The sequence below is a fragment of the Fundulus heteroclitus genome, unplaced genomic scaffold, assembly GCF_011125445.2.
Source record: "Fundulus heteroclitus isolate FHET01 unplaced genomic scaffold, MU-UCD_Fhet_4.1 scaffold_54, whole genome shotgun sequence".
Lineage (NCBI taxonomy): Eukaryota > Metazoa > Chordata > Actinopteri > Cyprinodontiformes > Fundulidae > Fundulus > Fundulus heteroclitus.
Genome location: NW_023396967.1, coordinates 514,321 through 535,788, shown reverse-complemented (window position 1 = coordinate 535,788; position 21,468 = coordinate 514,321).

The window sequence follows — 21,468 nt, the reverse complement described above, 5'->3', positions numbered from 1 at the left end:
ATGTGTGTGGTTGATTTTATTTTCTAAGTCAGTGCTCAGGGTTCTGTGTAAAAGAAACAATCCAAAACATTTTAAAGGCATACTATGCAACATTTTTCAGCTAATTAATGTGTTCCATACCGTTTTGGATGATTAAATTAGTCATTTCAGGTCGAACAAAGGTTTTCTCGGCCGCCCTGATGGTCTGTGGGGGAAATACCGCACTTGCAATTGCAAGAGCCCTCGGCCCGCACCCACAGGCTCAGAAGTCTTGTGCAAGACCGCGAGAGTCGGTCTTGCTTTACGGCAAGAACTCCATGTGTTTTTGCCCTGCCATTCACTATATGCACGCGCGAAAGCAACGACAAAGAAGGTTGTTCTTTGTTGTCCGCCTCGCCAACTTAGCGCTGCGGGAAACCCTGATGTTCATACTTTCACTGTGTTAGTCATTGTTTGTACTGACGTTTTTTCGACTTTTCGTTGCGTTCGCCTGTCTGCTAAACTCAAAACAACCGCGCCTGGCTTGACGGAGAAACCAGAACAGCTGAGCATCTTTATGACAGTGCACTTTTACTTTCGCCCTCTGGGGGGAGCCTCGCTGGAAAATCAACCCCGGTTGCATAGTATACCTTTAAGTGTCGTGTAGATACAGAAAAGTGGAGATATCAGCATGCAGCTCATCTATTTTTATGTCAAGAGAACTCCCCACCCCTCACTACTAGTATCTGTCAAATATGTGGTTCAGATCAACCGTGGTTGTTCCTACAATTCTCCTGCAGGGTGTAACAGGTGGACGCTGGCAGCTAGCGTTATCGAGCTCCACTAATCAAGAGGAGCATTTAAGGTGGCTGGAGACAGAAGGAAGGCGTCAGAGCATTAGCTCATCTGATCAGTACCTGACTTCATCCTAGCTTCTTGATCTTCCTTTGCTCTGCTCCCTGCTCGGTCTGGTCCAGCCTTTCCTGGGTCTTCCTCATTCTGGTCCTTGGAAAAGCTCTAAATCCCTCGAGCCTCGCTGGTACGCCAGTCGACCTGGCGCTCCTCCTGTCCTGCTGGCGTCCTGCTATCCACCTCGCCTGTCCACGCTCCGTCGTGGAATGCTTCATCAAACCTCAAACCGCACCTCAGTCTGTCATTGTTCCACACAGCCCGACTAATCTTCCTCAGGGCTTTCTTCACCACCTGATCCGTAGGTCAGCCTCTGCTCATAACCTTACCAGCCTGTTGTTTGCCAGTGCTCACTCTCTTCTCTCTATTCCCTCAGAGTCCGTGACCGAAGCCTTCCCAGCCGGCCAGATTCACTCACCCATTACTATACTACCCCTGCCTCAACTTATTTTCAATAAACCATCCTTTACCACACTTTTACGCTCATTTGTAAACTTGTTGTGGTCATATTTTTACTCACAGTGAATGTACAGGTGCATCATATTTAAATAGAATTTAAAAAAGTAGTTAAATATTTTACTTGACAGCATTTAAATGTATTTTATATTCTATGATGGCTTCAAACAGTTCTCACTTGGAAATGACAACTCGTGTTTCACCTGCATAAAAAAAGGCTAATAATGAATGAGTGACCTTCAGAGAAGAAAGCAATTGTAATCATTTTTGTTTCATAAATAACTGTCTTTAGGTTTCAGTAAACATATTTTATATCAGTATACTGCCTTGAAACTGCTGGCTTCTCACAGCAGAGGTGACAGTCAGAAAGACTCAGGCTTGGTCTGAGTCTGCCGAACAGGCTTGAGTCTTACATAGGTGGTTAGAAAAGTTGCATTTGAGGCCTAGTGGTTAGAGCTTTGCGCTTGGGTCCTGGAGGTTCTGAGTTCAACTCCCACAGACTGCCACTCTGGGTCCCTGAGCAAGACCCTAAACCCCAGATTGCTCTCTGGGCACCGCACAGTGGGAGCTCACTGCTCCCCAAGGGGATTATTTTATATAGGTTAAAGGTGCTGAGAAGGTCTCCTCTTTCTCTGCCATGGAAAGTGAGCCTGCTACACACACACACACACACACACACACAGTGGCGAAACATTTTGTAATTAATTCAAAATGATATCTGTTATGTACAAATATTGCCCACTAACTTAGCAAATGCTTTATAGTGACTTTTCAGCCACAACAAACAGATCCTGTCTGCGGGAAATCCCAGACGGTCTGACCAAGCAACAACGCTGCAGCAGCGGGTCTCGTCTCCTCAGCGAGGCCACCCTGTCAGCGGCTCTCTGCCGCTCCGGATAGGTCCGAGCAGAATTAAAATGAGCTCATAGTCCTGATGAACTGAGTGCACAGATGATGTTTGGAGGTATTTTTTTTTTTTGCCTAAAATCATCTTAAAACAACTATTTGTGATAAATTAAGGTTATATAATCGATAGTTTGGAAACTCCACGTCTCCTTACTGCTCCTTACTCCACCTTTGTGTCGGACGGTTTTTCTTACTGCACACCCGCCCCCTCAACAAACCCTGAAAAAGCATAGAAGCACTGGGTGGCTTGGGGGACCAAAGTGAAACTAAAGTGTGGGGAAATTTAAATTAGTCGGGTAAATATGTATGGAATCGCTACCCGGGATTGGCAAAGCCCCAGGCTGCTCAAAAGCCCCAGGCTTTTGAGTGGCAATGGAAAAGGGACTGTTTACTAATTGTGGCACTTTATGATTCAGCTCCCTCAACACCTTTAATCTAAGGGTTTCAGTTGCCCTTTGTCAGATACTCGTCTGTGTTTTTGTCTGCAACCCCAATGTTGTTGTTACAGTCTTCCATTGTTCACTTCTTTGTTCATCTTCCATTCACTTCTAAAAATACTTACATTTTCCTCACTGTCTGCCTGCTCTCGTGCCTCCAGTTTTCTCTCAACTCTACAGCGCTAGTTCTAATACAAAAACTGAATCCAAAACTCCTGAATAAACATGCTTGAACAATCACAACAGCTGCTGTGGGTGATTGGTATAAATAGAAAAAGCACTACACAAGCGCAGCCCTGCACTATTTAATTATGACGTACAAATCATGGGTCTCTACATATTAGCATTACAGTGAGATCTAATATTACAGAGCAACAAATCAGTTGCCATTAGTTCAGCTACATTTTCCCCTAATTTAATGAAATAAATGTCATTTTGTGTTCATTTTTTGTATGCTGTGAAAAACACTGTTCATTACCAGATTTACTGCTGGAGCTGCACAGTGGACCCTGTTGTCAGCACGGCTGCCTTGCTGCGTGAAGATTCTGGGTTAATATCCCGGCCTGGGGTCTTTCTGCTTGGAGTTTCCCTGTTCTCAGCGCATGTGTCGGTTCTCTCCGGGTTACGCCAGCTTCCTCCCACAGTCCAAACATGTGCCTGTCAGATAAATTGGTCTCTCTAAATTCCCCGTAGGTATGAATGTCTGCAATCATGGTTGTTTGTCCTCTGTGTCCCAGAAGAGGAGCGACGATTCATCTTTTCTTATGCGGCCCATGAATGTCAAAGGGCATTATGTAAACTACATGAGCTGTCCTTTTGAAAACAACACTTTTTTTTTTTTTACTCCCTCAGTCTAAAAATACATGCCATTTTGTAATACACTTTGTTGATTGTATGAAAAGTGCTCTATATAGGACGTTTTATTAATTGTCTGATGCATCATTATCTCAGGAAAACTTAGTTGACTTGATTCCGACTTGCGTTGATCGGCAGCTCATTTGAACACGCAAGAATGCTGTTGTAAATGATTCGGTAGAGAAAAGGAACTGCCAGATGAAGTTAGTTGCTGCCTTTACAGCTCCTGCTGATCTCACACAGGGAAAAACTAACGGGGAAATCGAAGCCGCTGACATTGCCAGTGGGAAGCCTAATATGTAAGCGTGTCAGTGTCACATCACAGGAGACACCAGTCCTCCCAAGCCTGTCAGACAGTTTTGCTTCAGGCATGTCTACATCAACAGCTGCCAGACATGTACATTGCTTTAAAAAAAACGAAAAAAAGAGAGAAAATCGTTGTCCTTGTCCATACTTTGCCAGTCGCTGTTGAGTAGGTGACCTTTTACCACAGAGTTTATTTTTCCACAGATTTGTTTCCATTGTGATCACGATCTCTGTCACGCTGTTTCTTCTTCCCAAATAAGGGCATATGTAAAGAACCCCTGCCTGCCCGTCGATTCACAAGTCTTTGGAGACTTGTGAATACTACCTAAGCTTAAAAGAAGAAAACTCTGGTATTTGCTTTGGAAATTCCCAACTGCTTAGTAAAACACATATAATCTTTTGAAAAGTAGGTTCTGTCTACAGAAGAGAAGTTCCGCAGTAAATCCTTCAGAGTAAAGCGAAAATCCGTCCACACGGGACACTTATGTTCTAGGTTCGTTAAGACACGTCCTTCACAAGGCCAAGGTAAATGCCAACTGCTCATTTGGAAAACACTCTGCCAACAGTAAATCACATTTCAGCAGCATAATACTCTTTCTTGTTCCATGTTCCTGGCATGCACACGGGGTTTATCCTGTCAGTTTAGATCAACTGCATTTACTGAAGCACTTAAAACAGCTGCTGATGGTAAGCTGATAGCTGAAAGTCATCTGATTTCTGAGTGGCTGGCAACCAAAGTGGACACAATTCCCATCCATGACTTGTTTTTTTTTTTCTTCAGCTATCCAATGTTACCTCTTTGATCAGAATCTTAAATCCGACCAACTTTCATTTAATGGAGGAATAACAAGCAGTTCCTCCACAAGGTGGTTTTAAATTGTGTCAACACTTGACTATTCAGATCAGCCTTAGCAAAAATGAAAAACTTACAGAAGATTGAAAAGAGCTTTGGGATCTCTTTTTTAACAAACTCTAATAATCAAATGGAAAACTGCAGCTGGAATCCTGTCTTCAAGTGAAGGATAAGAGGAAAACGGATTACTCGTAATATCCTACTCATGAATATGGGATTTAAAACAAGTTAAGAGATCAGAGCAATTTAAAGTATCAGTGATTAAAGTCATTATCTTTTTGCCATAACAAATAGAACTAATAGGAAATACACATAATAAAAGCTGTTTAGGAGTATGTCAGCACAGGAGGATAAACTGAAGATTATTGCAATCAAAGCATAACCTTGAATCAAATCCTGACCAAAATAAACAAAAATGAAAAACTTAATTGCAACCGTCTATTTGTCTGCGTGTGTGAGTGTACGTGTCTGTGTGATTATGCATGTGTGTGGGAGGTGTTATTTTTTTCTGAGACGAAAAAGGAAAAACAGAAGGCATCAGGTGCTGACCTGAGGAGCCTGGTGGCCAGAACGTGTAGGTGTAAAAGCGAGGAGACAGGTTTTCTTTCTTTTTTTTTTTTTTTTTTCACTTGGTGGTAACTTTGAAGTGACTTTGCTCGACTTTTTAAAATTTATTTTAACACCACAGCTGAAATGCCTGAGACGGAGTGCACTTTAGGAAAAAAAAAAAGCATGAGTTGGTGGAGAGAAAACAAAGTTAGTTTGAATTGAGGAACCCGTGTTACTTTTTTATTTTGTTTAGGAAAAGTCGTTCAGCATCTGTTTCAAAACAACTGTTCCCAAGTAATTAGGATAATTGTGATGCTTTAGATCAGCATAGAATATCTGGAATGGAGGTAGAGCCTTGTGTTTTCCCCTAGACTACTCGTAATTTGCAATGGGTGTGAAGAATGTCAACCATACTCATACAATATATATATATATATATATATATATATATATATATATATATATATATATATATATAAAATGTAAGTTTAACAGAAATTGTTTCCTTTTTTTCTTGATATCTATAGCACATTTTGAATACCGTCAGAATAAGCTTTTTTGGCCATAATTGTGTGCATAGTCAAGGAATTTGCCTTCACTTACAAGAGCTCACAGCGAACAGACATTTGTTGTAAATATGTAAACAGTATTGTCAGGATCGCCAGGTCTTTAGTTATTTTAGGTTCCTGGAGATGGTGCAGTTCTGTTTTTTTTTTTTTTTGTATTATTTATAATCGGTAGATCCTTGTTTCTGTCATTAGTTAGTTTTCTGTTCATTATTATGTCAGCAGATCATTCGTGTTTCTGTTTTATTCCTAGTTTCCTGCCTACCCATCCTTTAGTTAGTTAGGTTATTTTTTCTGGTCATTCATCATGCATCTCTGTTAGATTTTGCTCTCCTCCTGTCTCTGTCAGATCATTGCCTTTCTTCTCCTTCTGCATAATTTCCTTTTCTCTTTTCACTTGCGTTTAAATGCTCCACCTGCTGTCAGCCAGTTCAGTAATACAGTAATCATTGTAATCTTTAGAAGCAGAGGCAGAAAACAATCCTTCCTTTGTGAGGAGGTTTTTGCCTCAGCCATGGCAAGGGTGACAAGAACAGCCCCTTTTTCATTACAAGCCCCAAGGTTTAAAGCCCTAGCCAGTAAAGCTAAGCCTGGTCCAGCGGGAGGTGGCAAGAAGACAGCATAGGTCAAACAGACAAAGACAGACTGAGAAGCTGTATCCGTATCCTGCCCGTCATCCACCGTTATTTGCTAGGTGGATAGACACAAGTAAGAGCTTGCAGTCCCTGATGTCAAAGCTTGACAAGTGTGCCTGCTTGTTCCCCTTTCTGTGTCTCTAAAATCATATTGTATTTTTGGCACATATTTCTGGTCTTCCCAGTCAGAAGCAAAATATTACTCCCATTAAATGGTAGAGTGAATTATATACAGAGGATGAAATCAAGAGAAATGCTTGGATGGAAAGGGGTTTGTTCAGTCTCTACAGTATAAGGAAAAGTTTATCTGTGATGACTTTATGAAGTTTTATGCAATGCAGCATTTCAAAAACAAGCACTATGTCTTTGTGTGAATTTAGAAAGAGGCAACATGTAGTGCATAAGTTCACAGCCCAAAAAAAAAAAAAAAAAAAAAAACTGGTTTTAAACATGTCCTCACAAAAATCGATGTATGATTTCATACTATCGATGTAAAATCGTACATCAGTGACATAATTTGATAGCTTAACTAGCACATCAACAATATTACATTCCATTACATTGACACCTATTCACATGCATCTAATTAAACCTGATAGTCAAGGTAATTATGTTTGGACAATCCCAGGAGCATTTTCTGTGGAATAATGTCACCTGAAGGCCTTTCCAACAGTGAAGCGTGTGGTTCAATATGTCCAAGGTCAGTCTTGTGTGTGTTTCTTACATAAAAAGAAGGCCTTGGTAAAAAGAAATAAGACTGTAGTTGGGTGATTTTTTTTTTGATTTTTTTTCCCCGCACAGTACCCTGAGGAGCGGAAGAGCAGGCAGCATGGTCTTGCACATACGCACTTGTTTAAAAAAGAATTTTGGCATTTCTTACCTACATTTCCAGAATACCTTTAATTTTTACTTCCTTAATAAATATGTTGTATTTTTGTGTTGCTACTCTTACTTGGATTATTAATTACTCCTTGTAATGATTTTATTTGCTTTACATTTCTATGTTTTTATGTATGTTTTAAAAATCATTCATTTTGCTCAGCACTTTGGTCAATGCCTGCTGTTTTTAAAGTGCTTTACAAGTAAAGCTGTTTTGCTTTTGCTGACTGAGCTTCATCCTCAGCAGGTAATGGTGAAGCTTCTCTTGACTAAAGCTTAATCTGGTCTGACTCAAATTCTGAAACTTAATTAGAAAATAATGACCTGCTGAGTGTCTAAAGGTGGTGTGGTCAATGAGGAAAGTAGGATACATCTTACTGATGCTGTTTTGTTCTTGCTGGAAAGAACAGGGGAACAGTTGTATATTGATGGCAAAAAGTTTTATATCATTACAAGCCATACATTTTAGAATGATTTAGAAATTGTTTTTCTTTGTGCCAAAATTCTCCATTATTTTCCAAACATTTTCGTACCTAGATTGTAGGATTTAGAAATGATAGCTTACAACTTAGGTTTGGGGAGGTTAAATGAAATGCATCTAATTATTTAAGTACAATCTTAAAAGAGAATTGTAATAAACTATAGGCTTAAATTAATGTTTTTATTCTTTTCCCATTACCACTTCTACATTCTTAGATGCAGACCGAGCCAACATCTTCATTTAAAATTGTGAACAGACATTTTAATTGAAACTACACAGTGGGTGCTCTGTATTAAGAATTAATGGGCACCTTGCATCCAGTGAGTACTCAGAATAAACCCAGACTGGAGTTCTTTATCATGTAATGAGTGAAAGGGTAAATCCAAGTTCAGCATAGCGGTAAAGTTAATCAAGTTATTAGCAAATGCCATTACAGAAAAAACATGCTGGACATTTAGAGGATCAGTTGGAAACAGTGTCTTTACATTGAAAATGTTGTTTAGAGAGAAAATAAATGTGTACAGTGTGAGGGCAATGATCTCCTTAATCAGGTTAGCAATAGAAAGGAGTGTGGGATTTAATTTGAAGTGGTGAAGGACATACATTTAGGGAGGAGGTTAGGGAGAAGTATATGCATGCATGCAAGGAAGTAGAATAATCACCTGAAATCACAAAAAAATAAGTCATGTGACTAGATGGGAAAAAAATTAACTTCTTTCAATAAATGCTAACAACAACCTGGACATATCATGGCAACCATGAAGAAGTCTGTACCTTAATGTTACTATTTATTGAGCAATTGATTTCTGTCATCTGGAACATAATGTCGCTGTTTTATGTCACACAAAGTGAGTTATACAAGTAAACATTCACACATTTGAGTCTACAAACCAATTTTTTGAGATGCTCCAAAAGTTTAATCCAGTTAAATGTGCACTTCTCCGATTATTAGATTCACCATGACGAATGTCAGCTGAGAGTACAAGGTCAGCAAAATGTTAAAACCAGTCCCAAATGAACTAGATTTCAACGTAATGGATTATATTCTGTATTTAGTTTATTTGAGTGTCCTTGTGCTTCTCCTTTCTGCTGGAGGTTACAAATTGTGTTTCAGGGCCACCACAGTAAGGACAAAGTAAGGGTAAAGTTTATGAGGCAGGAAGCCTTGGAAAACTACAAACTTATGGTGTTGATACTTTATTGTTGGCTTTTTGCATTTTGAGTAATAACTTTCTTATTTTAGATTGGTTTCTATGTAGCTTTGGAAATGTTTATCTTATATGTAGTCAGTTCATTTGTTCTCTCTCACCGACGACCTTACGAGTACGGCTACTCTTTTTTTTTTTAAAAACAGTCCGGTGTCAAGTCCCTGGCTTAGCTTTGTGTAGCTTGCTCATTAACTCTCGTCTTGCAGTTTTTTCTTTGAGATTTTTTTGACTCATATTTACAGTTTAGCTTTCAGATCCCCTGCACCCTGAATAACCTCATCAACACCTGTCTGTCAGACACATTCATAATTAACATCTTTCCGGTTACTTTTTTTTTTTTTCATCAAATGGTCACAGATACACAGTGCTATCATCCCGCTAAAGACACTGTGGTATTTCTGAATACTATGCTTAAACGACTTTTAGAAATGATTCATTGTCATTCATCTGTCAGCAGTGCACTGTATTTATGGAAATTAATCTGGGTAAGAAAGCACAAATGCATCCGTGATATTCTTTGGTTTGAATATCATTATTTGGTAAAGATGTAGCGTATCATAACAGAAAATGATGATGCTGACATTGACGCACATAATTAGTAATGTTGTTCAATGTCCAGTTGAGGACAATACACTTCATCACTCTGTACCTGGCAGAGATTACATGTAATCTTCTTGTCAAAGTACCGCACATTAACAGTTTTACAGGAAAACTCACAATGTATACTAATATCTCCTGATTGCAAGGGCTTGGCATCATTCCATCCATTGTCTATACCCGCTTGTCCGTACACTCTAAGCAGATCGGCAGACCATCTCAGGAGAAACAACTACAAAATAAAATACACACCTCACACCTAAAGGCAATTTGGAGAGACTAATAAAGTGAACAGTCGTGTTTTTGGACTGTTGGAGGAAGCCAACAAGGTATCCGGAGATAACTTGCAATGTCCATGTAGAAAGACCCCAGGCCAGGATTTCAACCCAGGACCTTCTTCCTACAAGGGAATAGTGATACTGAGCAGCCAGAGTCATTTCAAGCAAAAATGCACCACTCCAAAAACAATTAAAGGAACACCTTTTAATCAGAGTTTTATATCCAGTGAGTTAAACTTGTGGGAGATTGATCTGGTCAGATCAGTAGTAGATGAGGTTGTTAATCAGTGTTGGCTGTTTTGGTGTCAATAAAATTAAAAACAGGTGCTCTAAAAGGGCACCAATGGGACAAACCCCAAAACAGGAATGATTTTGTAGGTGGAGAACCATAGACATGTTTTCCTTCCTTGCTGTCTTTTGACTGGTTTTCAGAAGTTTTGCATTTGACTCGGGTCAGTGTCACTACTGGTAGCATGAGGCGATACATGGACCCTGCAGAGGTTGCACAAGCAGTCCAACTCCACCAGGATGACTCATTAATACCTGACATTGCCAGACGGTGTGGTGTGTTTCCCGGTACAGTATCAAGAGCAGGGAGGCGATTCCAAGAGACAAGCAGTTACTCTAGGAGAGCTGGACATGGCCGTCGGAGGTCCTTAACCCGTCAGCAAGACCCGTACTTGGTCCTTTATGCAATGAGGAACAGGGTGAGTACTGCCAGTACCCTACAAAGGGACTTTCAGTGGGCTACTGGCTGAAATGCCTCTGGCTTCATGAGGGTGGCCTGAGGGCCCAACATCCCCTAGTGGGCCCTATGCTCATAGCCAAATATTTATGCCAACATGTTAGTATTTGTGTAAATCTGAGCTTTAAGTATCCATCAATCCATCCATTCTCGTTCACTTATCTGAGATTGGGTCATGGGGGCAACAGGTCCAGTAGAGAAACCCTCTCCCCAGCAACATCTTGCAGCTCATTCATGGGGACCGCAAGGCGTCTCCAGGCCAGACGGGATATGTAGCCTCTCCAACAAGTTCTGGAGTCTCCTCCTGCTGGGATGCACCCGGAAAACCCCCAAAGGGAGGCGCCCAAACCACCTCAACTGGATCCTTTTGACGTGGAGAAGCAGCAGCTCTACCTTAAGCTCCTCCCGGATAACAGAACACCTCACCCTATTTCTAAGGCTTCAAAACAAAGTTTTTGCTAATGCTTGATAGCAAACAATCATTAAAACCTCACCATGCTTGACATTTCTTAGCAAAATATGTTTGCATCTGGCAATATAGCTACTAGCTATACTGTAGTTTCAGATATGATATTTGCTGCAGAGCATGATGTATTTGTTATATACCATGGTAAATTATATACCATGATAAAATGTTTTTTTTAAACCATTTTAAACCATTGTTTTTATGGAACCTAAAATAATAACCTATATGAGACTTTTACTTTAAAAAACATTGCATACTAGTTTATTTTATCACTTCTAGTAACACTAGATGATATACACATACAGTATAAGATCAATATAAGATCATGTAAACAGCACAGCCAGAGCTGCAATCAGTTTGTAGAAGGTGTGTGAATGATCTGATCATCTGACTGTTGATCACAGCAATCCATATTATTGGCAGAAACAGATGGCCCCAAAATCCAATTTCGCTTAGGGACCCATGGAGGCTTGGGCCAGCACAATTGTCAGTTTTCTTTAAAACTGATTGGTGGATCATTAGGTAGTGTTTGGGAATCAATTTCCTAACAGGGAACAAGTTTTAACCATGTTTTGATCACAGATCTGAGGTTCCCTTGGTACTGTATGCCAGCAGTAAGGACTGGTTTGCAACAACAGGAGAACAAGGTTTCAATAATGCTCGGTAACTCAGGAAACCTGGTATTTAAACCAAAACATGGTGTTGAGCTTTAAAGGTTCATTATAGAAAATAAAACAATTAAACAAAACCAAATGCAGGCAGAAAAAATGTCCAGAGTGAAGCAGGCTGCTCACAGCAGGAGATAATGGGATTAATAGGTAGAAGGCATAGAACAGGTCAAAGAGACGAGCTAGGGTCATACACAGGTTGGCATGCAGGTGAAAGCAGACAGGAACAAAGGGCAAGACTGGAGTCGTGGTCGAGAAAACAGTCCAAAGTCGTGTCCAGTAGTCGGAAGTAATCAGATGACGAATCCAGCGAGGGTTGGGCAAACAGGGAATCCAAGGCAAGAAAACCTGATCAGAACTGGAGATGCACACTAACCCCATAATTCCACATCCTCCACTCCTGATCGTGTCCTTTCCAGTCCAGTCCGTGAAAAGCAAATGCTGCAACACCTGTGGTCACTCTGTCCAGCTCCGCTCCAAAGTTCCTTGGAGCCAGAGGAGAGCATATGCCATCATCGTCATTACAAGCAGAATGCAAATTTATTTGGAGATCATTACCACGCTTCAGATTAAATATTGAAATAACAAATCTGAATCCTTACATGGTGCAAAAAATATTTAAATAAAACTATTCATTTGTGGTTAATGATCACTATTTAAACTATTTAACTTTGAAAAACCAGAGGTTGTTGACATTATTTTTTCTGTTTGCTACGATTATAACTGTGGAGGTTTACCTGGGCGGAGCCCAACAGACCAGAACGGACCAGAAAATGTACTATTTACTAATTTTAATGTGAACGACGGAGAGCGGGCCCGCTGACGGTGACGTTTGGAGTAGTCACGGAGAATGTGGAACCGTTCTCATTGGTTAACATGACAACGTAGTTGTTCCGTCTGGCAGAGAATGGCTGTGGAAGGCAGCCTTTTAAAGGTGTGCTAACAGGTGGGACAAGTGGAGGTAATCAGGGGAAAGACAGAGTTCAAGGTGAAGCTCATTCCAATAAATGGAGCAGAGCAGAGAATAGTAAACAGCCAGCCCAGTCATTTTTTCCATTCAACTACGTCACCAAAGATGAGGAATGTTGCTTTTGATACGCCATGAGTGGACAACTAAAAAAAACAAAAAGACTCTTAGGCTTCCCTTTGTATTCCCGGCTTCCTTGTCCTAGCCTGGGATAAGGAGAGAAAGAGTGCTCTGAACAGTCCATCAAGGTCAGCCGCCGATGTCAAGAGTGTCGCATGGGATACTTTTCTGATCCAAATCAATGAAGAATCCTTCAATGTTATTTTGTTCACTAACCCAAAGGAGAAAGAGATGCCTGATGTCAACAATCACCAGGAAAAGTAATGAGGCTGACTCTTTCCTGCAGTTTGAATCACACATGTTCAAAGCACATGAATAATAGCCTTTTCATTTTTTAGTGTTTCAGTGACATATTACCATTGGCTCAAGAAACAGACTTAACCCCAGGGACAAATCGACCCAGATAGGATAATAGGATAAAGGCAGAAATAAAAATGTATCAAACATTAATCAACAACATTAAATCAAACAACGAAGGCATAAAGCAAAGTGAAGAGTAAAACGTTCTGGAAGAACATCCTGTTTCAGCTTGTCTACATGACTCGATTCAAAACCCGAGGTGCTGGGGGCGGAGTTAGTGAGTTTACTTTTTTAGTCACATCTACTTTAAGAGTTCCGAGATAGGTAGTTTCTATTGTAACACCCTCAGATTTGTTTAAAAACCTTTGTTTTATTTAGTTTTAACCCTTGCTATTTGGCACAAAAATATAACTGCATAGATTCAAAAAAAAAAAGTAAAAAACAAAGCAACTGGACTTGTTTTCTTGACCATGACCTTGATGACTGAGAATCTTCACTAGCATAACTGCATAGAATAAAATTACTAAAACTTTACCACTTCTAAAACATTTTTACACTTTGCTGTTTGCCTTTAATAGTTCACTCAGAAATGAAGGCCTAGGAAAATTCAAACAGAGATAATATACTATACACAATAGATTACTTAGTAAAACATAACATAAAAAAATTATTGAGAAACTTTAGTTTAAAGAACTGCAGTATATCATTTGTGTAAACTGAAGGTTGCCAGGAGGAGATTTCATCACTTTCCTATTACAGATTATATTAAAGCTATTCTGCAATGCACCAATACTAATTTCAGGACATGCACATTATGACACCATGCTGCTGCAGTCAGTTCACTTACACACAGTACATCTCCATCCTGCCCTGATGCAGACCTGGCAGAGTGGAGATATTCTGGCAGATGGTGTTCAGCAGGGACATCTTGTTAAGGTGAAGCAGGCAGATCACATCCATCTGTTTGCATACGGTGCAACTGTCCCAGCTATATCTAAATCTGCAGGATTATTGCAATAGGCCAGGTGTGCGAGGACAAACTAAAAAGCTGAAGTACACAGAATCAATTAGGAATTTATTTATCCAATCATTTATGAAAAAAAAATAATCTTTGCAAAGAAGTGTGGGAATGAGCTTACTTTTTGGGTCGAGTTCAGAAATGTTACTGAGCTGCAGATTAAAGATTAAGTTAAGAACAGAATATCCTATTTTGATACATATTGGATTAAAGCCTGTTACATAATGATGATGGTTTAACTTGATATATATAATATTGTTTTGTTTGTATTTTTTTTTCTTTGTCCGGTTACGCACTTCTTAGCTTTCAGAGATTGGTGTAGTTTCGTACACTTTTGATTCTGATATCTGCTCTGTCCAGAGCACCTTGCTGAGACTGAAGGTTCTGACAAGAGTGAGAATCTGTGGAACTCAGGAAAACTGGGTGAGCGAAAAAAAATAAAATTCAGGGAGGGAAAAGAAATAAGAAAAAAACAATCTGAAGGCTGCATAAGGCTTGCCAACTTTCAGGCTTTAGTGTGAGACAGTTGCTTTCAAGCTTACGCCTTATATTCACTTTGCACAAACTCATTTTACAGGAGTTGACAAAAACTTCAAAGACCCTCTGTTGTGAAATAATAATAAAAAAGCTTGTTTCTAGAGTGCACAATGATACTGTAGCATGTGCTTTATTTTTTGGTTTCCTCTGAGACATAAATAACAAAAATGGATTAGTTTTTTATACAGCAACAATTATTAAGCATATTATGTAATTGTTGGCTGATGAAGTTTGAAATCATCAAAAAGGTAATTCGTTTAAGTAATTAAATTAAAAAAAGGAAATTCTTGTCGTATGTATTCATTGAGTCATATACTGAGAACCCACAATGTTGCATCTGAAAAATGTAATATTATGTCAGACTAATAAAACAATGGTTTTTAATGCAAACAAATCGTCCTTCTACATAATATGCAAATTAACTGTATAATATATCTACTCACTACAGTAATCCATGCAATATTTAGCAGGAATTTCTGCACTAGTGGGACATACCATGGAGGTAATTAGTCCATGGCACCTTTGATGTGTAGTAATACCTTCTTACTTTAATAGCAAGTTTAAGCTCTGTTGGGTCTGGTGTCTTTTACCTTCCTGTGTATAATACTGCATAGAATGTATTATTATTTTATCATAATTAAAAAGTTGTACTAGCGGTTCAGGCGAGTCAGCTGGCTAATCGAGCTCGGTGTTGCCATGGTCATTACATCAGGCTTCGTCATTTTTGGCAGTGTCGACTGGTGTTTATCTTTTTCAGTTTCACTTTATGAATTGAATTAACTTTCTGAAAATATTCACATTCATTGAGATGCACCTCTAAATTCATGGTTGTGTATAAAAGTTATAACGTGATAAAAATGTGACAGTACACATTAACAGAGGGACATGCACACTCAATACAGCAACTAATTAGATTGGTAGTTCAATTCTCAACTTTGATCGTTTACATTTTAAACCTTCAAAAGCATACAAATTCTTAGGACTTGTTTGGCAATTTTTTTTGACTGGTTAACACTGGCATATTTACTTTTTTTTAATATGGCTTGTTGATGTATCAGCTTGTAACATCTTTTTGTTCAGTTCTAGTTCATTGTGTTGGACAAAACTTCAAGAATAAAAAGTCTTTCTCCTGGTTAATAAACCTAACCCTGTGCTTTGAACATTATGCAATTTATCTTTAAGTACTTCAGCGGTGTGTGCACAGTTCTCTTTTGAAAGCTCTGTGTACTGCAAATAGCAGGTTAAAGCACACAGACATACAGGACAGCTACTGTATGTTTATGTGTAGAACTTTTTTATCAGGTAAAATCCAACATACAATTGTTTGTGAGATCAGCAAAATAATGTTCATAGCATGAAGGTTTGCATTCCACCTCAGAAGTTGCTGCAAAAATCAGAAGTTCTCTGCCTCCCACCCCCAGACGACCGTCTCTCCTGAGAGAAAATAGCAGTCCCCAGGGGCACCAGGGATGTCTCTAGATTTTAGCCCAGATGTAGATACATTTTCAAAGGGATATCCACCTCATTATTCTAAGGAAAACATGAAAAGCAAATGATCACACAATTGCCCATTTGCAAACAGTACTAGGATGAATGGGAAGAAAGGGTTCCAGGGAATTGCTTTCTCCCCCAGGACAACCGTCTAAAAATATAGGCCTAAAAGTAACATTTGATTTTATGATAGGAACTAAATATGAGCCAAAAAGCACTGAGGCTCTTCAAACACCGCTGTTATGAATCTAGTTAAACAACTGAAACACAAGCTTTTTCATGCCTGCCTTTAGTGTGCCCCTGCAATGTGTCTTTCTCTGTATGGTTTTCTGTTCTTATAATCTATTCATGTATGGCATTTTGAATTGTCTTGGCATTGGAATGTGCTATACAAATAAACTTGCCTTATCTTGTAAAGTTTTGCAATCAGAGCACACGGAGACAGGAAGTGATTGAAAATAAAAAGCGGCCTTGCAAAGGGAGGTCAAAGGGCTCCCTGACACTATGGATGGACAGTGGGCCACAAAAACATCAAACATTGTGGATTGAGTTTATTAAGAGACTCTAATACGGTTAATTAAAAGTCGGGATGATATATTTTACACTTTTCATATAATCCTTTATATTTATTTTAACAAAAAAATAGATGTAAACATTTTCACAGTGCATCTGTAACTCCACTGACAACAATCATAATAATTTAATAAATGCAAAGTGATATAATTTGAAACTCTATATAGATAAACATTTCCATACATAGACATACGTACATGTACAACACATAACATTCACCCTTGATTGTGTCTTTGAAATCAGGGATGAAGGTCTGCATAACTCGTAGAAGGAGTGCAATGCTGAAATCTTCCAATGTCAAGCTGTTTCACGTCAAATTGCTTTATTTGCCTAAATGTGAGATTCTCTTTTTATCTTTCTGCTTTTGTTAGGTAATTTTTTATTTTGTTTTTCGCCAGCAACAGTGGCCGTGTAGGATTTGTCACACCTCCTAGACTCCTAGAGCATCCACGCATTGAAAAATAAACAACTCTTTAGTTTAGATGTTTTAACATATTCTACGGATTCAGAGTCTCGCAGTCATAAAAGGAACCAGGACAGTCGGTTCCTTCCTGTTCTCAGGCTGGATCTCGACAGATAATATTCAAATTTAATGAGGATAGGTTTAACAAATGTATTGATATGATGTCTTTACTCGCACTGCTGAAAACCGCTGAATTTCTAATGCATGGAATAATGACTGGTACACAGAGCCTGAGGCTTTTCATAAACACTGCTATATCAGCACTCTGATTTTGCTATAATTAGGCTTCTGTGGAGTAAACAGCAATCCAGGCGAGTGTAATGTAATGTTTGCACAACCGCAGTTGTTACTTGCAAAAAAGATGAAAGCTAAATTCTTTCAATTCAAATCTAGCTATAGCATACATTATGTATCACATACAATTAAGAAAAATCCCCTATTGTTATTCAGTGACATGGATGCATATTTCTCATCTGAATGCTGTGAGCTCTGTAGACTCTGTGGAAGGAAAATTGTAGCTAAAGGTGTTAGCAACTGCGGTGCTTTCCAAAAGTCTTTATAACCCTTAAACCCTTAAAATTGATTTTATGTGCTTGATCCACATAAAGCAGCACTTAATTTTGATTTTCAAATTTGTTTTCACAAATTAAACTCTGAAAAAAACTGTGGCATGCATTGCTATTCAGCCCCCTGTAGTCACGTAATTGGTAAAGAAAAAAAATAAAATAAAATAAATAAATAAATAAATAAATAAATAAATAAAAAAAAAAAAAAATATATATATATATATATATATATATATATATATATATATATATATATATATATATATATATATATATATATTTTTTTTTATTTTTTTTTATTAATCCCATGATAAATACAGCTTTTCTGTGAAGGCCTCAATGTTTTGTAAATAATTAGGGTGCAGCATCGTAAAGACCAGTGAACACACCAGGGATAAAAGGAGGAATAAAGGTCAAAGCAATAAAGAGATGTCCACTCTAGGGGTTTTCAAAGACGCTTTCAAGATTCCCAAGGTAAGCTGTGAGGAGGAAGTAGGAAGCATTAGTCATGCATTGCCGAACATGGCCTTTATAGAAGAGTGGCAAAGAGAAAGAAAATGCTGAAAGGATGCCATAAGAAGTCCTGTTTGCCTTTTTGCCACAAACCATGTGGGAGACACAGAAAATATGTGGAAGAAGGTGCTTTGCAAACATGAGACCAACACAAGACAGAACCTTTTGGCCTACATGCAAAATACAATGTGTGGAGAAAAGCTAACACAACGTTCAAACTATGGAACATGGTGGTGGCAGCATCATGCTGTGCAAATTTATTTTCTTTAGCTGTTACAGAGAAGCTGGTGAAAGTTGGTGGAAAGTTTGTTGGAAATAAATACAGGGAAATCCTTGAAAGGAATGATGATGGTAGATGATGCTAAAGACACCTAGAGCTACAGTGGTACATCCAAACATATCTATGTGTGTTTCGGAGGGGCCCAGTCAAAGTCAGACTAACTGAGAGTCTGTCTACCCATCCAGCATGATTGAGCATGAGCTGTTTTGAAAAGAAAGAGTTTGCAAAACTATCAGTCTATAGATGAGGAGGCAGGTGATGAAATGTTTCTCAAAAGCATGCAGTTGTAATTGAGAAATTTTCTAAAGATTTTTTAATGGGCAGAGAGATAAAGGAGTAAGGGGAAGCCATGAAGCAAGGTTCCTGAGGTCAGGAATCAAACTAATTGAACTAATAGCCTCAGTATATGAGCCAATCGCTGGGCTGCTACACCACAGTGCTGCCCCTCAATTGATGTAATCGTACAAAGTACTGACTCCGTGGGGCTAAATTAAAATGCACGCCACTAGTCAATATGTATCATTTTCATTCCAATTCAGAATTATTCACTGTTTCGTGTTTGTCTGGAACTTAAAATCCCAATAAAATACATTCATATTTGTGGTAACTTAAACTATAAAATACTTTTGAAAAGTATTGTATCTCTGCATAGTACATTTACACTCAATGTGTGGATATCTGATGTGGAACACTGAGTGCGGCCTACCGAAACATTTGGAACCGAACAATTACAGCAAACTCGACAGCTCAAATGAGACCTTATACAAATATACTGCTTGCCTCCATTTATGGAGGCATCGTCTTAGCAGTCTCATGGAAATTTTAGACAAGCTTAGGCAAAATAGAGTCCAGCTGCAGAGAGCGAACCCACAAATCCGCCAGCTTACATGCACCACAATCTCTTAATGAATGACATTTATGGAAACTCTTTGAATTTGAGAGCGCTAAGCTGAAACTACAGTTTAAAAAAAACCCTTCATACCCATTTCAAGACACTGCAAAGGACATTTTCGTTCTTAATTACACAATTTGGCTGTTATTCATCAATGGTATTTACCTATATTTGGCTTCTTTACAAACACATATCTACACACATGCAGCCATATACAGTATGTACACTATATTATCTTTATGCGTAAAGCCAGTGTAGATGACCCAGGAGGGAATGGCTCATGATACAGAATAAACACCTAGGTATTTGTAGCATTTAAGATTGAAAAAAAAAAAGAGAGTAGAAAAGAGACATCAGAAGCAGATTTTCACAGTTGTGTTTCCTGGTTTCAGTGTTCATCTTTCCAGCACAGGGCTTGAGGCCAAGTCTTTGATATGTATATTCTTCTCATGTTAATCTGCATATTGGTAGAAAAATATTGACGTCCGAAAACGGCATTTTGGCTTTGACACAGAGTCTGACGGTGACTGTAACCTTTGGTTGCTGCAGACAAGCATTGGATGCCTGACACATTTCACTGATCCTCAAGTCTTTACAATCATTTCTTTCTTTTGAAACATCCCAGCCAACAGGAAACCACCATCAGAGTGAGGACATCACAGAAGTACAATCATTTAGTTTTTTTTTTTTTTTCTTCCTTGAAATAAGTACCATAGCAGATCCCATGTCTAATTTCTTTTCATTTCACTCTGGAGGTTACAGAAAAAAGATGAAGTAATGAGCTGCCACCCTGAACATACATGTAATTGGAGCTGATTGATATATATACTGCTAAGTAAAAGCTGAAGATGAAAGGAGTTTCAGCAACATCTTTATAAGAGTTGTGAAAAAGCTTGTTTTGTCTTTGCAAATGGTGCCTTTTTTTTCTTTCTTTTTTTTTTTTTTTTTTTACAACAGCAAGGTTTTCACATGTAGCTACACGTGTCAGCTGAAATAAACTCAGGCTACAGACAGCCTGAGGCGTCGTTCATTTCGTCTCACAACTCAGTTTTAAAAGATTCACACTCAAGTCTCAGCTGACGTTATCAGAACACTCAAAGAATAAACTCGTTTGATTTGAAAAGACCACAGATGTTCGTTGGCCTTTACACTCCCATCATGTTTTCTTTTGAGATAACATTCAAAAGCATGAGTATGTATACCAACTTTAGTTGTGGGGTTAGTAAGCAAAAATACCTGCCTTGGGCTGTGCCACATTCAGGGTTGGAAACAGCAAGGATTTCATACAAAAGACAGCACAGTCGTTCCAGACGGGCTGGAGTTGCAGAGTGTTGCTGCGCGTCTCCTTTTGGATGCAGCGGTAATTCCTGTTTGGGTAGGTCCACAATATGCAGCTACTAAGGGTATTTCTGTGATGTTTTACAAAAAAAATACTACAATCATCCACCATATCACTGATAAAAATCACAGGCTTCGTAAGAATTAGATTAACTAAAATATAGTTGAAAAATATATATTCGTAAAGTGAAACAAAGGCTTTTAGAGTCACAACACAGCCATTTAAAATGGTTTAAGACAGGCTATGACAACTTCTGAAAGTTGTCACAGCCGCAATAGTCTATATCCTCCACTTTGAAAGTAAAGAGGTAGAAATGATCATTTTGAGTGACCAGTAATTTGTACTCAGCACATTAGATTGTCCAGCTAAATGTGCCATTGGGCATACACCAGCGGACACAAGAACTCGTTGCAATGTCTTTCATTGTAAATGAATCTCTATGTTTCTATTAATTCACAACGGATGTCAGCAACCCAAGTGACTCATAAACAAAGACATAAGAATCAGAAAATAAAGTGGATTTATACAGAGCATTAGTATGGAATAGCTTACTTGAATAATATTCATACTTGGTAGTATGAACTAAAGTATGTTGTGACAACTCATGCTTTATGAAGAAACTAGCCACATGCATTAGTAGCTGGGATTTTTGACCGT